Source organism: Strix uralensis, chromosome Z (genome assembly GCF_047716275.1).
Source record: "Strix uralensis isolate ZFMK-TIS-50842 chromosome Z, bStrUra1, whole genome shotgun sequence".
NCBI lineage: Eukaryota > Metazoa > Chordata > Aves > Strigiformes > Strigidae > Strix > Strix uralensis.
In genome coordinates, this window is record NC_134012.1 from 2,475,001 (window position 1) to 2,492,168 (window position 17,168).

Sequence of the window (17,168 nt, forward strand, 5' to 3'; positions counted from 1 at the left end):
CACTCAAAGTCACAAAAATGAGAAGGTCATTCAGGATCTTTTGAAAATTGCCAGGACTGAACAGTGGATGAAGGCTGTTGACTAGCTTGATAGATGGAATAAACTTCAACTTATCCAGCTGGAGGACAAATAAATTTTAGCTCTTCTATCTCCAGAGAAAATATCTCCCCTCTTGTCATCATTACTTAAGTATTAATAACCAGTAGGTGTATCCCACTTTATGAGTACTACTACATTTACGCTCTGAACTCATTGAACATGAATATTGAATAAGACTAGTACCCTAAATCTTTAAAGAAAAAAATATGAAACCATGAAGACTGTGCTTTGTTTCTGTGCTATGTGTGGCCCACTCTGAGATTTAATCCTGGTCAACTGCTTACGGCATCCCAGAATATCACCGTCATTGCATCTGCAGAGCCTCCGCTCTCCCTGAAGACAGGGTAAGGAGTAAGCCTTGGAGTAAGGCGAGCACCATGTGGTCCACGCTGATCTGCTGTGAGAAGACACAATAGTGAAGCAGGTTTCCATCTCCCAGCTTCCCCCTCAGGCACTTAGACAATGTTCATTATCGTATGTGCAACCCTTTGTTGCCATCATTTGTTCTGCACCACACTAATATTTCCAGGAACGAACTAATTCAAATTAAGGCAAGACTTCAGCATGAGAAACAGATTAAGGACTAACAAAAGAAGGCAAAAGCCCCTTCCCAATAGTGTTTCTATGATGGAATGTCAACTGATTATCCTTTGTCTAGTGGTACTATGACTTCACCCTGTAAGTCATGTATACAGCTAATCTTATGTATTTTACAGGCTCATTGGTCACAAGGAGAAAGTTCCCGAGGGAGTGTTTTAACAGCACTATGTCTCTGAAGTCAAACTTTTTCAGGAATGCCACTGACAGATGTCAGCATCACAGTTCCTCAGAATGGAAAACTGTGGGACTGTCCACAAATGGATGCCATTCCCTCAATAAAAAAAGCTCTTACTGGCTATACTAGAGGTCACTAATTTTTCAAAGCATTTTCTCCTTTAGCTTGATAAATACAGTATTCTTACACAGTGTGTTTCCTGAATGAGAATCAGCAGTACTTGACAGCAACATTTTTAGAAGAAAGGCTGTAGATTTATTTTTAAATTCGAGGAACTTTAATGTTGAATATTTAATGCTGAATATTTCTTTTTTTAATCTAAAATGTTATATAGCAATTTTATCCCCCCTCACAAAAGCTAGAATGCAAAATGATCAGTCTGCTTGTCAGTGTGGGACAATTTTTTAAAATACATTTGTCTTTCTTGGTTTAAATTAGTTCACAAGCTAACTCACACAAGCTACAGAGACATGTCAGAAGGGAGACAGCAACAGTATAAAAGAGCCAACAAAAACATTTCTTCAAAAGAATTTTACATCACTTTTGGATAATAGGAAAACATCCTGTCCTACAACTACTGAGTTGTAGGTAGGTACAGATCTAGGTATCGAGGGAAAAGTCACTGGAATTTTCTGCTGTTTTTTTTTTTTTTCCTTTTTCTTTTTTAAATATCTGCTTTTATATTGGTTGCGCCCCACGAATCTTAGCAAGAATATCTTGAAAACCTGGTATTGCAAGGCATTAAAGCTACAACTGAATTCTTCTGGAAATACCTAAATAACCAGTTCTCCCTGATTTTAGTAACTGAGCTCTCCACTCTTGGACAGAGACAGAAGGGGCTGAAAATAATGGGTAAAAGGTACCACTGAGTAAGTATTTGTATTTAAGTTGCTCCAGTAGGGATGAATATTCAGACCTGGGGTGTGGCAGGATTCAGAGGAGGGGACAATACTGTAGAGAGGTAGAAATGTACAGTTGGGTTTTTCTTATGCTTTTTTGGCTGGTCCACCATGGCCATCCGTGTATGTGCCTTCTTACAAAGGAAAGTTCCACCATTCCTGGGCCAGCATTACAGAAGGTATCCTCACCTTGGGGTCTTGGCAACGATCTAAGGACCGGAGCAAATACTGGTTGGACTTAATGTGGTAAAGCCCTTTCTCCCTCCTTTATGTGGGAGCAAAGGTGTAAGTAACAGGGAAAGAAGCATCTCACAACACTTTTATCCCGCACAAATGTCAGCCTTTGCCTCACGAAACAGAAGCTACAGAGGAATTAAGGCTGTGTGAATTGATTCCCAGTCCCTTGTACAAGGGTTATTTTTTTTTCACTTGAGTAACTGTGCCAGTGCCAGGGGTTGTAACTTAAAAGGTCTGAATATGTCTGCGAATAAAAATATTTCCAGGATAGATTGTGAGGTGGGGCTGCTTAAACATCACTGCTTGCTTAAGGCTGTGCCTGAAGTAGCAACCCAGCCTTTAATTTGATTATAGCATGTTCTTCCAATTAGACCCAGACCAGCAAAGAATTGGGGCACGTGAATAGCCCTGTGGGAGCCAACACACCTACACTTAAAATTAAGCATAAGTTCAAGTATTTTTCTGGAAAAAGGTGCATATTTAAAATTACAGCTTTATTAAATTATTCACCACCATCAGTGACAGGACTTCAAAGCTCCTCTTGGGCTTGTCCATAAAGGATGGGAAAATATTAGAGCTTCTGGTATATGTTCGTGCTGAAGCATTTGAGGTGATAATCTCACTCCATCCAGCAGTTAAATATTATTGTGTGTGTCAAAACAAAATTGTAATCCTGGGAGTGGGTGTCATGTAAAAATGCCATGTTAAAGGAAAACTACAGTGATTAGCTCTAATACTTTAGCTAGCTCAATGAATATTTGCTTAGAAAAACATTATGTAGCAAAAATTTAGTAACTGGCCTACAAAAGATGCAAGCATCTTTGTAGTGCTCAGCTCATCTCTCAGCTCTTTCAGGTTTTTAATTTAGGATTCTGTTTATACATTTGTAAATAACACAATGGGTTATATTCTAGAAGTTTGTGCAGAAGTTCTCATTCTGCAGTGCTACACAAATCTCATGAATATAGGATAATCACTGCACTTACTGCTGAAATTTGCCACTTCTTACCTGACATTTGCACTAGGAATGTTTCTCTTTCTTTGCAGAGATCTCACTTTGTTATAGAGGGCAATAGTAATTAAATTTTTTTGCACTGTCTTGGAACATTTATTCTGTATTGAGTTCAAAGGCACACTGAAAACTAATAAATGAGTCACTGACATAATTTTCTGCGGCATTTGAGGATATCTTATAAATGTTTCTCATCTGTGTGCTGACAAAGCCCATCCGAGGGAACTCACGAAGTCTCATGAATGCCTAACCTGAGATGTTTCAGAGGTCAGAAGTATTAAAATCCATAACCACCAATTTGTTTTGGTCAAAAAGCCAGTATTTTTCAATAAATGCAAACAGGAAAGGGATAATATCGTTAAATGCAGTTGGGAAGTTTGTGCAAAGGAATAAAAATCTGTAGATATGTTCACCGTCTTAAATGGTGATGGTTATAATTGCACCTACTTGGCAAAGTACGAGTTTACTGTTTTTTCTCCATACTGATTGTGATATTACTTTACTATGGCTAACTCCGGCATGTGGGCTATGCGCTCATTTAGTAGTAGGAAGGTGCTGAGATTGAAATGCCGATGGTTTGAAGAGCTGGTAGATGTTAAAGAACCTCCTTCCTTAGGTTATGCCCCCTAACTGTCCACAAAATCCAGACTTGCTGTTTGCCTCACAAATTGCTTAACAGCAAAGAATTCTTTAGTGGTGACATCTTAAAACAGTTCTAATTACTGTCAGCAAATTATATACAAATGTAAAAGGCATTTCTCAAATATTCAAAACACTACAGCTATAGCCTATTTAAAGCTTGACTCAAATTCATATGATTGCTGTATGGGAATGGAAAAGCGGTGCTGAAAAGAGGCACACCAAGAGCGAAAAATGCTGTGCATAATGTTCAGACAAGGCAACTTCACCTGGGATAAAAATTGGGATCCCCTTTAACCCACCTTAAGTAAAGAATCTGACATGTAATGGAGATGGATTGCTACATATCATAAATCTGGCACTTAAATGCTACTAGTTATGACTACGACTGACAGTAAGATTTAGTTTTGCATATCATCCCCCAGTGGCTAAATAATTACTAGTTCAGTTCATCTTCATTACAACTGCTATCGTCCACTCTGTCCTTTGAAAATCAGTTGGGAATAAAAACATTTTTAGGGTTGTCTGCAACAGCAAAAGTTTTGATCTTCACCTCTATTGCGTGGACAACATGGTAATCTCTGCACTATTCTGAATGACTCAGGGGCTTTTCAGAGCAGAGAAAGTGTCTGGCAGGGGAGTAAAAATGGTAGGGGAGTAGACTGGGGTGCTATAATGTTGTTTTGAATTTTCATTTTTTCCTTGAACATACACCTAACATTGGTATCACATATATATTTACATAAAACAGAAAGCATACATTCTTTTTCTTTCTCCATGGTTTGCCTTAAACACAGGCTCATGGTGAATTTCAATGCCTATAAATAGCTAACACATTCAGCAGTAGCTAGAAGAAAGTATTGTATGTCAACAGGCTTAAACAAAGTACATCAATCCAGGCTTGTAGCATATTTTACTACGGTATTGTGGATCTTTAGATGTGACAGGTGACAAAATGGATAGTGATACTCATGTAATCTTGAGAACTATTTCCAAAAGTATATTATTACCGGTATCCTCAAACAGATCAAAACGTAGATTTCCAGAACTGAATGATATGCAAGATATACTGCTACGAGACATGAGAAAAAGGCGGTATTTTCTCAGTCCCAATGACCTATAAAAAGCTCCTCTGCGCATACAGCCTGAATCAACATTTTATACTTTGAAATAAATGCATGCTGTAGCCTATAAATATAAGACAACAAAAGAATAAATGCATCAATATCAGCTGAAGCATCTGGACGTGTTCTTTGCTGCTGGGGCATCCTGCACAGATGCACAATGCGTGAATACACACACAGAGGTTTCACATCTATAGCTGGTATAGGCATGACAATCCCTCTCAATGCAGTTCTGCCATATATAAAAAAAAAAGGTTATTGTACTTCACGAGAAAGTTGAAGTTTTCATAATTACTGTTAATTGGGGAGTCTTAACAGAGGATGAACATTGTGATGAATGGTGTCTGGGAAGATTTTTTATGCTTACCTGCTATAATACTTTTTGAAAGAAGGCAACTAAGTTTCATTGAGTGAAGCTATGTTGACTAACATGATGTTTTATGGTGGGCCAAGAGGTTAGAATACATGTTACAAAAAAACCTGTTTAATGCACATTGTCTCTTTTCCAAGTGAAAAAAGCATCTTTGCTTAAGCCACTGAAAAGTCAGTGCTTTTCTGAGTAACCATTTCACAACCTGAGGAATTTTTTCAGCTACATTGTGGCCAAGTTCATGGACCAGTCCAGGAGCACTTCATTATTGATGTCTACGACGATGGGGCCAAGAGGAGGGCCCGTGCAAGGCTTTTGCCCTCCTACTCTGCCCTCCCCCCTTTTTCAGACTTTGCTCATCTTGTACCATGGCTGCTATGCAACTTCATTCTTCTACCTCCATACTGGTTACACAACCCTGTGCATTGGATTAGGTTTTCCTCCTGGGCAGGGGTTGATCCCCACATCACCTGAAACCACCACTCTCACCATCCTTTCGCCTTTCCCCCTCTATGTGGGTCACCCTTGTATTCTCATCCTGTCACAGGGTGACTTTCTTGCTTGGACAAGATGGGGAGTCAGACATGCACTTTGACTTGATTAATTCTCACGTTTTCTGTATGAAGAATAACAGAGTACAGAAAACAAGCCTCTGTAATACAGGATAGTAAGTACTGTTTTGTAAATACAATAGGTGCGAATTTAAATCAGTTAAATAGGTGCGGTTTAAATCGCGACTGATGTCAAGAGGAGAATTACAAAAGTTGTACAGCTTCTAGCTGTGCCAAACATATTTATGATTTCAAAGTGACTTCCGCTTTTAAAAAGAAGAAACTGACAAAAATCTGCCTTGCCTGTGTGTTGTCACTAATTTCCTATGATGATTTCACTATTAGACAGAAAGGCCTCTATGCTGAAACAAGATCCCATGCATCTGAATTAAGAGTGGGCTTCTGGAGTTCAAACACCACATTAAATATTAATGAGAAGATAAGAATTGGGCATTTGGAGCTTCCTGACCCCTCCAGATATCTCCATTTGTACTTACACTTCAACACTGTTCAGCAGGGTCTAGACAGATTCCCCCATGCGGTTCAGCTCTTGTGGGATATTGCTTCCTTTGAATATGTTTACCCTTTTAGAGAATTTGCATGCTTAATTTAAGTAATACATATCTCCCTGTTTAAATCATAGGAGAATAAGAAAAAAAACTATGAATGTTTTTCCATTTCTCCATTTTTGCAAATTATTTTCTCTTTTACAATATGTAGCTGGAACAATTGGACAAGAATATAGATGTAACTTAAAAAGAAATTGTGCAAAATTTAGCTCTCTTGGATGTCATTTGCACATGGGAAAACTATATGAGTTTAGTGTCTAATTTACGTACATTTCCACAGTATTCAAAGAGTAATTCTGTGGGCATATAATTGTTTAAGAATGAGAAAAAATGTGGGTGTTTCTTATAGTACTACTCCATGCAGTTCTAACAAACATATTAAAACCCCAAGCCTCAGTAAAACCGCAAGCTTATTTGTCAAGGAAATGAATGGGAAAGCCTTTTGGTTTATACAGTTCCGAAAATAGGATTTATTTACACACTCCATGGAAACTGTATCCTCTAAAACTGCATCCTAACTACAAATATGCACACATCTATTCAGCATCTTGCCAAAGAGACTAAAATGACATTAAAAAGAGTGAAAGAATGCTAAGCTTGCAAAGTCAAACATTCAGAATTTAGTAAATGCCAGAATTCAGATTGCCCAGGCAACCTTGCTTCTGACAACGTGTGATGATGGATTCAATCAGTGGTACCTCCACACCTGACCCCTCCTGTGGTTTCTCAGAGTTTGCTCCCAGAGGTGCAAAACCCTCTGCCTTTTACTTGGTGAGAGTCTCTTCAGGTGAGGACCAGAGTCTGGGGTAGGCTGCCCTGTGCACCGGTTCTGCTCAGAGACATCCCATTGGAGCTGGCCAACGTAGCCCTTGTGTCCATCTGGGCTCCACACCCCATTTCAGTCTTTTGTTTTGTTTTGTTTGTTTTGTTTTGTTTTATATGTTTTTGCTGTTTTATTGTATGGTCTATGCGTTTTTTTGGTGCAAAAAAGTATACTCATAGTTACACACATCCTCTCCTGAATGGAGAGATAGACCGAGTCTTGTTTTTCAGAACATCTTCGGCTGTGGACATCTGAGTAAGTCGCTTCTTTCTCCCTGCGCACCCACTATTTTCTTCAGACAGTGTGCATGTGCCTTTACACTCTCCTGGTTCTTTCACCCTCCCTTCATCTCTGGGCTAAGCAGCTCCTGGTGAAGATACCTGGGGAGCATGCTGAGACCCTTAGGGGTGGCTTGGAGAGGCAGAAGAGAGTCTCTGTACTGCATCCCGAGTGCCTGCATCCAGGAATCACCTAGTAAATTGACCCTTCTCTGTGTGCACAGGCCACAAAATTTTTGTGAATTTTTCAAAAACTTCTTAAATGCAGTTCCAGATCTGTCAGGTTTACCTGTTGTATCTTCCTCAAGCTTTTTGTCTCATTGAATCAGTAAAAGTGATGGGGTTCAATGCATCAGTAACTACTCAGTATTTCATTTATTTTTCTCATTCCATTGCTTGCCTTAGTCCTTACTTATTGCAAGGGATAGAAAACCGGTTCTAATTATAAAGTTATCAATCTGTTAATGTCCTCTGGAACATTTCTCAGAGTAGTTTCTGAGTGAATCCCAGATATTAATGAATGTATTTTCAGAATATACATTTAAATTATACACATACAGATTATACGGGCCATACAAAAATGAAGTACCTTCTATAATTTTCAGGTGACTGTACTCTGACTCTTTGTAGGCTGGTTGGATGTACATTCTCATCAGAATAAAATATCCATTTATACTAGAGCATACCCATTCCAGATGAAATATTCAAAGAATTTAGCTGCCAACTTGCCAGATCTGTACTGAACTTATACCACAACTAATTTTTATTATTTTTATTTTTTTCAATATAGTTTTAAAGTTGCCTTAATTTGAGGAAATAGGCAAGGGCATTCACGAGCAGTCATAAATGCACACCCCTGACATCCGCCAAGTTTCAAGTCACCCTTCAAGCAAAGGGCCATGTACATTTTTTGTTATGACATGATCAAACCATATACCTTTTCAATCTGTATTCCTGGCAACAGCCAAACCCCTTAAACTCTGAAAAACAACAGCAGTCCAAAGCAAATATCTTACTGAATGCAAAATTTTAGACGGATCAATTGAAAAACATTGAAAGGATAAAAATGGAAATTTTCATTTTCAGTGTTTGCCACAAAGAACAATGAACATGGATTTTTCTTGCGCTTCCTAGCAGGGCCCAGAGAAACTGGTGCTCCATCCAGAGGACCAAATTAGTCTCATACTTGTCATGTGCGTTTGTTTAATAAAGAGCACATGCCATAAGCAATTTTACATGTGTATTACTTAATCATACTTAATCTTTTTATGATTCTGGCAGCAAATAACTTGCTAAGTAAGAGGGAAAGCACACAGATCCAAGATACCAGGTATCTCTTGTCAAATATTGACTTTTTAATTATGAAAATTATATCTTTACATTCTCCCAGGAGAGCAAACAAGGAGACTAACTCCCAGCTTCAGGAACAGTAGGGGACGACCTAATTTGATGTAATTTTCCCATTGTATTTCTATGTTGTTTCTGTGCTGTGCCCAGAGTCTTCACCTGCATAGAGCTGACTCCAGACTTGCTCAGCCTCTGTTGAGAGTGAGGGTCAGCCACTTTTTACATGATGGTAGAGAACCACAAACTCTGGACTGGACACAGACCCTGCTCCAAGGATTATACGGTAGGAGACATCTCTGTTTGTCAGTAGCTTCAGAAGGGGAGTGTCTACTGCCCTTAGGCTGTCCTCTGCTTCCCGTACTGGGAGGTTCTTCTCCTTGCTTTCCCACCCTCAACCTTGCCTTTTCAAAGGAAACTTTGCTGAAGGCTGTGCAAGGAGACACTCTGAACCCTACACGCCTTGACCAAGAGCTCCCCTGACCTGATTTCCTCCACCCTTCCCCACTCACAAACCTGAAGCCTGACCTTCCCGGCTTGCTTCCACCTTGATATGTCTGGCATGACCAATTAATTGGTCCCTTGAGATGGCTCTGCAACCCAGAGTAGCAACCAAGACTGTAGGGTTGCATGAAACAACTCTGTTGAAAAGGAATGAGTTTCCAGCTCAGTCACCACCCAGTGGCAGCAAAAACTGCTTCCCTGAAAGCTGAAACAAATTTAGGTTGGTCAAGGGTTAAAGGCCACCAGGGTGTCACACCTTACCTGTTGGGCTGTGGACAAAGGTAGTTAAATTACTTGGGGGAGAAATAGATCCTCACAGGTGTACTAATTGCAGTGCCTCCAAAGGAAGAAAATGGTGAGGACACAGCAATTTTGGGCACAATCCATGTGACTTCTGCTCTTATACAGGACAAATAATTCAAGACCTGTGAACTTTCAACACTCCGTTCATGTTGGGCTTTCTTGTCTCTGAATTTCAGCATTAAATACACAGATTCTTTTTATCGTACAGACAACTCTCTGAAATGAAAGTCCTCATGTGCAAACATCATGTTAATTCAAGTCGGTTGCTTGTGATAATCTATGGACAATATTCATCAGACGGTGGTTTCATCCATTATCTATTTCTGTCTATGGGAGGCACTGAAATACACATGAAAAGTATGCAAAATTTGTTTTGAATGATTGAATCTAAAAAGGAGGGGATTGCTAAGAACAGACATCTTTTTAGTCATGGTTTTCACTGAAATGTATCTGTTCAAATTCCCTAGGCCTGATGTCTTCCCAGTTGGTGGTGAATTTTTTTAGTATTGATTTGAATTCAACAGAGCTAATTTCATTAAGACATTTAGGGTTTTTTTTTTTTTTTTTCTTGAATTATTTAAATATTCTTGATGTGAAGACATGCCAAAAATTAAACCAGGAATAAAAAACCAGGAAGAAACGTAAAAACTGCAAAAGAGAGGTTGTAAGGAAATCACTTATCTGTACCTTTTTAGTACAGTTATTTAATTTTTTTTATCATACATCCTATTTCTTTAGAACTTCCAGGTATACTGGTGCCATAGTTATGTGAATGGAGACAGCTGCATTTTTAAAAGCATCTAATAACATATCATCTTAAAACATATGTAGCATCATCTGCTGGCTTCAGAAAAAACATCTAGCTTGCCTTTGCTTGGCTAGCATTGGCCAGCCTCTTCCACGGATCATCCCTTGGACTCTAAACAACAGTGTGCACAGAGCTAATAAAATCCACTCCCTGTGTGGAAACTTCATGATTCAGAATTATGTTAAGGTCTGTTCTTCCACCAGAGCTTCAGCAGCCTCTTCAGTCTATTTTGTTATACTGGAAGCAAAGAGTAAATGAGAGATTTTTTTTTTTTTTTTTTCCTGCCAGATATTCCTATCACCAGCAGCCGCCAGCATGAGTATCACTATTGACAGAAATATCCTCTGCCAGGCCATCGAGTGCTTTGAAGTGGCTGGCATCTCGCTAGCTGCATGTTGACCACCATTTCGGAGCCCCTGGTATGTGGACGCAGACCAAGCAATGTGATGACAGGCTAGGGATTTTCTGTGTATTGACAGCAAGAGTGCTGCACATGAAATTAAGCCATATAGGAGTTAATATTGGACTGCTTTCTTGTAACCAAAACACCGTGTAATTCACTGTATGTAGGATTTAAATAGTGCAGCAATGCCCACAGCTTTCTGAGTCACGCTAGCTCTAAATTCTGTAGCAAATTCAAATGAATTAAGCTTTCTAAGATGTTCATTAACTGAAAAGTGACAATGAGTGAAAGAATTATGCAACCGAGACTTGCGAGGCTACAAAATAGGAGTTGCTAGGGGTGAAGATTCAGAAATGTCATAGCAGAGTGGGAGAAAGTTGAGACTTCTGCTAACTAAAAAGAGGTAAGAGAGTTTGGGATTTAAAACTGAGATGACTGATGTCTTCAGCCCCAGCATAGAGCTACACTATCATCTTTCGGTGGCTGCACAGGAGTATGTAGAACAAACATAACATTCGGGGACATTATTTTCTCACTTTGTCAACAACCACCTTCTCTAGTGTCTTGCATGTATCATACGCATGTTAGAAACACCATCCTATTACTGGTGTCTCAGTACATTACAGTCACAGTATAAACATACACATTTGTTGATATTAAGGAACACAGAAGTAGACGGGACCTCCTCAATCACCAATCCCAGTTCCCTCTTGTCATAAGTAAACAAACCATATAATCACTTTCATCAATTGATCTAGCTACAGCAGGCACTAATTAAATTTTCGGCTCCTATTAAATTCAGCATCAGTGAAGAAGAACGTAGTTGAATATTTCAGCTAAAATTGTTAATCTTGACATTTAAATATTCATCATTAAGCTTCAGAGTTAGCACCCTATTTGCAGAAGGAAGTTCAGGTTATCTCTGCATGACTGTTGATAGCGAAGGTAATTTCTGTTCTCTACTTTCTATTTGGGTTTGCAAGGGTCTCCTTATAGCCATAAAACCTGGAAACACAGCTGTTTAAAATGGAAAATTTAATTCTTTATCATTGTTGTCTGGGAAGTGATTTAAATACAGAAAGCTGGTGCTTTCTGCACATGGTTCATTTATAACCCTTCAGTAAAAGAATCTGTGGCTGTAGAAATTAAGTCATGAGGCAAAACAACTATTAGGAAAGTTACACATGGAAAATGAAACTGAGAAAGGAATCAAGCTATTTTCCTCTGTGATTACAAACTATTCCTTTATTGCTTGCTTTTCGTTGTGGCAGACCACTCTTGGTCTTTATTTTCATGTTTTTTTCTTTGATGCAATAGGTAGTGACAGTGAAAGAGCTTCAGAGCTTTTCTGCGTTTGTTCTTTTTACAGTTGCATTGAAATTATTAATTATTTGAATTGTTGATGTTTAATGGTAAATGTATTTAAAATAAGGGTTAAATTAAGGTCGTTGGTAAGTAATCTGAATAAATAACCTCTAGTTATAGCCTAAATGACTCGGAGAGAGACTGTGAAGTCCATTGCCGTGCAGAGGGACACATTAAAACACTGTAGCTCTAGGGACATGTCCACAGTGCAGTTAGAAGTGTCTGCAGCATAATCTAGAGATTCTCAAATTGGCAGACTAGCTTGAGGTAATACTAGAAGTCTAATTGTAGTAATACTGTTCTTGCACGGGCTAATGTACCTTACTTTCACTGTGGCTGTAGTACACACTTGCTCTGAGCAACCTTTGTCTTCCCATTTGTCCAGCAATGTGGAGAATTGACTTAAATAACCACATGTATTTCCTGTTTATCTTGATTAAAAATAAAATTCAGAGGTCTACTGAAAATTAATTTATTTCACCCTGTGAGCACTCCGGGGTGTGAGTGTGAAGAGTACTTCATTGCTTCCATATCTCAGGACTTAGTTGAGAGGTGATCCATGGCACATTAACCAGTCTGCGAGGTGCCTGCTTGAAGGGTTAATGAACAATGTAAATCTGTTTTCTATAGGGAGGTCCATCATTAAAATCCAGAAGGCTAGAAAAATTTCCCAATTAAATGCAACATTAACGCAGTCTGGCCTCATGTTACAGACTAGCAGGTAGGTGCCATCTCCCTGTGCGTTCTACAGGTGACATAGTCCTACCAAATAGTCACTAAAAATGAAATGAAAGATTGCTGTAGTGGCTTCAACGGCATAAAAAATTGCTATATCATCAGCTTTTTATCAACTGTTTTGTAACATTTAATAAAACTTGTCTTATTCGTCTATACACAGCTTATCTAATACGAAACTAATTTAATTTCTTATCCTGTGTTTAACTCTGGCTGCTCTAAAAACAGTAGAGAATGTCCCTATGGCTATTTGAAAAAAGTCCAGTCAACAAGAGCTCAGCATATTTTTACAGGGCTGTCAGATAAATCTCTCTATGGAAGTTGCCATGCTCACAGAAATTCAATAGAGCACAGCTTGGTAGCATACACCACATGGAGTCTTCCCAAGGATTAAACCCATGTCTAGTTAAAATGTAAAGTTAGTTTTAGAAAATATGAAAAAAGTGATTATTTAAAGAAAAAATATTACAGGATCAAGAAGAATCACATTATATTGGTCAACAAGTATAGATTTAGTTTCTTTAAAATAAGTATCTTACATTACTGATACCTGAACAGAGGATCATGAGAAAGAGGAAGGAAATCTTAACTATTAATGATTAAAATAAATCAGTATTTTGTGAGCACTGTTGCATTTATTTTAATGCTTGTAAATATGCATTTTAATATGGAGCTCACACACTGCTATTTTAGATTATGTTTTCAAATACGAGTACAAAGATGTGCCTTAAAATTGTGCTCACTCACTGTATTATATAAAGGCGAAACTGGTGCAATTGCAAAATCAAGCAACTACATATGTAAGTGGGTCACAAACAATCCCAATGTATATACCTTCATGCAAAGGCTTATGTATTTTGCAGACACACCTTTGTGTTGCATTAAATTTATTTTCACTGTGTTTATACAAGCAGATGTCTAGTCACTGACAGATCCGTCCCGTTCGTATACAATTGGAAATATTGGCTTGTATGGGGATAGGCATCCAGGGAAAGACACCGATTTCTAAATGCCATAGTGCACACCGTACCTGCTGCTGCGTGGAGCACTGACAGCCCATGTACAAGGTGCAGAAGTACATGTTGTTCGCAGTATAACAATGCCTTTGAAGAACAGTCTTTTTTTTTTTTTTTTTTTTTGTTTAAATTACCTGTAACAGTAGTACCACTTTGGAGAATGATGCTTCAGCAACACAGAACTGGGCTACAAGAGCACAGATTGCTGATGAATTACCTTATCTACAGCATTCACAAGGCTTCATTCTGCACCATTCGGGTTTACTGACCATATAGCTGAAAAACATTAATTTGATAAAATTAATGATAAAAAAAAAACATTAAGTTGATAAAAATGAGATTAGACTCCTAGTTTTTGATATTCTGATAATTTCAGTCTAGGTTGCAAATACTAGGTGAGTATTTGGGTTTCCTTCTCTGTGTTTGCGCAGTCTGAGATTTGAACACTCCCCATTTCTGTCAGTCCCTTGGTGGTCAACATGTACTGGCAAACTTGTGTGGGTTATGGTTTGCTGACCAAGCTGGAGAACCTTTTATCTGAAAATTCCTGGCCCCAGGCATGCTGGTGCTGGGATGGTGACTATGCACCTACAGATCTCACTGGTATTACAGCAGCAGAATCAGTCCCACTCTTGTTTTTCCTCCATAAGGAATAAAATAAAAATAATGGTAAACTTAAGACCTTTATACACAGAATAACAAGGGATACTGCTAGATCCCTGTCAATTGAGTTTTACTTTTTGAGAAATGAAATCTCAGTTACTGGAGAACAGCTGAAAGTTTTTCCGTGTTCATCCAGCACTTTTTGCTTTTCCCCAGGAAATGTGCATCCTGTTCCTCCAGAAATACCAAATGGAATAATGACATTTGTATGTGCTACATTTACTATCAAAATAATACTGCAACACCTGCTCTGGTGTACAATTGTGTGTACTGTGGATATAAAGAGGGAGAAGGATTCTTTTTATATATATATATGTAAAATGTATATGTATATATACTTTTTCACGCTTTCATGAAGGCAGAAGTCACTCTGAAAAAAAAAAAAAAAAGACTGCACAAAAACTAGAGGCCAGACCCTAAATTGTTGTGAAGTGTACAAGCGTACAAGCCTGCAGATTAGATGAGAGCTCTGGAAGTTGTTTATGCAGAATCTAATTTTGAAATCCACTTCTGTACGTTCAGATAGAGAGGAGGGGGCGGGAGGGACTGCAGCGTTTTCCTTATGGAGACCATACTTTTCGTGATCTCTGCCTGCAGCCCATGGGGGGCTGGTTTCAACTCTGCTCTTGAAACACAGATCAAGTACTATTGCCAGCACACATTCTTCCCCTTTCAAAAATTTCACAGGTTCAGAGTCACGATAGGAGCTATAACTTCTGGCAAAATTATGGTGTTATTACTTTTCTTTTCAAATCTGTTTGCAACTATTCAGCCAAGAGGTCTAGGGACTTAAGAAATGGCAAAAGCTGTGACAAATGTGTTTTATTAATGTCAGTTTCTTAATAGTAAGAGAGTGAGGGGGAGATGAAGAGAGAACCACAAATAGAGATAAACTTGGTATTATTTTAGTGGATGGAAGTTAAACAACACCTTGTTAACAAAAGATTGTTTTGACAATCTTTTACTTACTACTAGTATTTTGAACACTTTTATCATCCCAGTTCCCTCTTAACTATGAAAAACCTGAGCCCCACCCCCGAATCCGTTACTAAGTTTTAGTCTTATCTAGGTTCACAGTTAGTTTTAGCTACCAAGGGCAAGGCTTGGTGTGGTGACTTTGAAAAATACCCGTGCACCTTCTAGAAGCACAACCAAGAAGGAAGCAGGGTGTGACTCAGAAGTATTGTTTCTCTCCTGGCATTGCTCTCTTCAGATTGGAGGCTGCTTCATGGCCCCAAAGAGTGTTTGAATAAATTAGAGCTTTTCTACCCACTTGTGCCAAGTTCCCCACACTGAGTAGCATCCAAAGTCCCCTTACTGGAATTAACCTCCTTTATTACACAGCTGCTATTCTGAGTAATTGTGTACATGTTGGGAAAGTTTTCCACTGTCTATTTAAATATCAGTGTGTGAGCTCAGGAACTCAACTACTGCACAAACCAAGATCTCGACACTGCCTGGGAAATGCACTTTGGCAAGCTACAATCTTCTTCCAGGTAGACATTTGCTGGTCTCCAAAATCCCAGTCTCCAGTACCCATGGCTGGTTGTAAGTGGCAATATCTCCTTAGAAAGCTAAAAGAGTAAACTTTTTTCAAGAAAGCATGTGGGGAATTAGAAAAGTGATTCTTGCCTACTTGTGTCCAACTCTAGCCAACAGCAAGAGCTGCTGTAAAGAGTCAGAGCACTAAAAATTCATAAAGTATATTTTTATGACAGAATAAATACTTCTTGTGGATTGGAATTTCCTGCCTCTGGTGAGATGGGAACCTCGTGCTATTCTTCCTCAGCACGGTCAGAACGTTTCCTGTTTTTGCAGATCATCCAAAGATTTTCTGTGTCACATTTAACATGTTTTCCAAGTCAAGTTGGCAAAAGGGTATTTTAAGCAAAGTGCAAAGCACAGTAGGATGTACTATATAGTGCCATCTGCTGAAAAGTGAAGTGCTCCCACATAAGAATAGAAATTTGTGCATTTTCCATTAATGCAAAAAAGAATCTTGAGATGGGATGTTATTTACTGGCTACGGGTAGGTCCCATTCATCCCCATTTAGAACCACTATCTCAATTTACATGATGAATGTGAACAGCCAGTTCTGGAGTCGATGGCATTGTGAATGATGGTGTGAATGATTCCCAAAGAAGACTCTTGAGCACATATGGAACATATTTGCATCACCAAGACTCCACATATACCATTTAAGATATTTTGTGCCCATCCTAGAGAGTGATCCTCATTTCAGGCCCAGATATCACGTGAAAAAAACCTGGGCAGATGTAATTCCAAGTTTTAGTAATTTTACTCCACGAAAGCCGTTGTGTAGCCACCACATCATGTCTGTTTTATCCTTTGCTGTTTCAGTCTAAGACCTAAGACCTTAAGGTAGGTACTTTGCTGACTGTTTTTATTAGTCATTTCTTAATTTCGGTCCTTTTCTTTAGAAAATCACTGGAAGTCTTTAATGCTGACTGCTTCACTGTATTACTCAATTTACTAAAAGGATGAACAGTCAACACATGTAGTACTAATAACCCTGAAGCTGTATATAAAACAGAAGACCTGGAAGAATAAATCCCTTAACTACAATGTCTTTGAGAAGCAATACAAGTCTAGAGAAAAAGACTGTATTTTAAAAGATAAGACAGAAGGT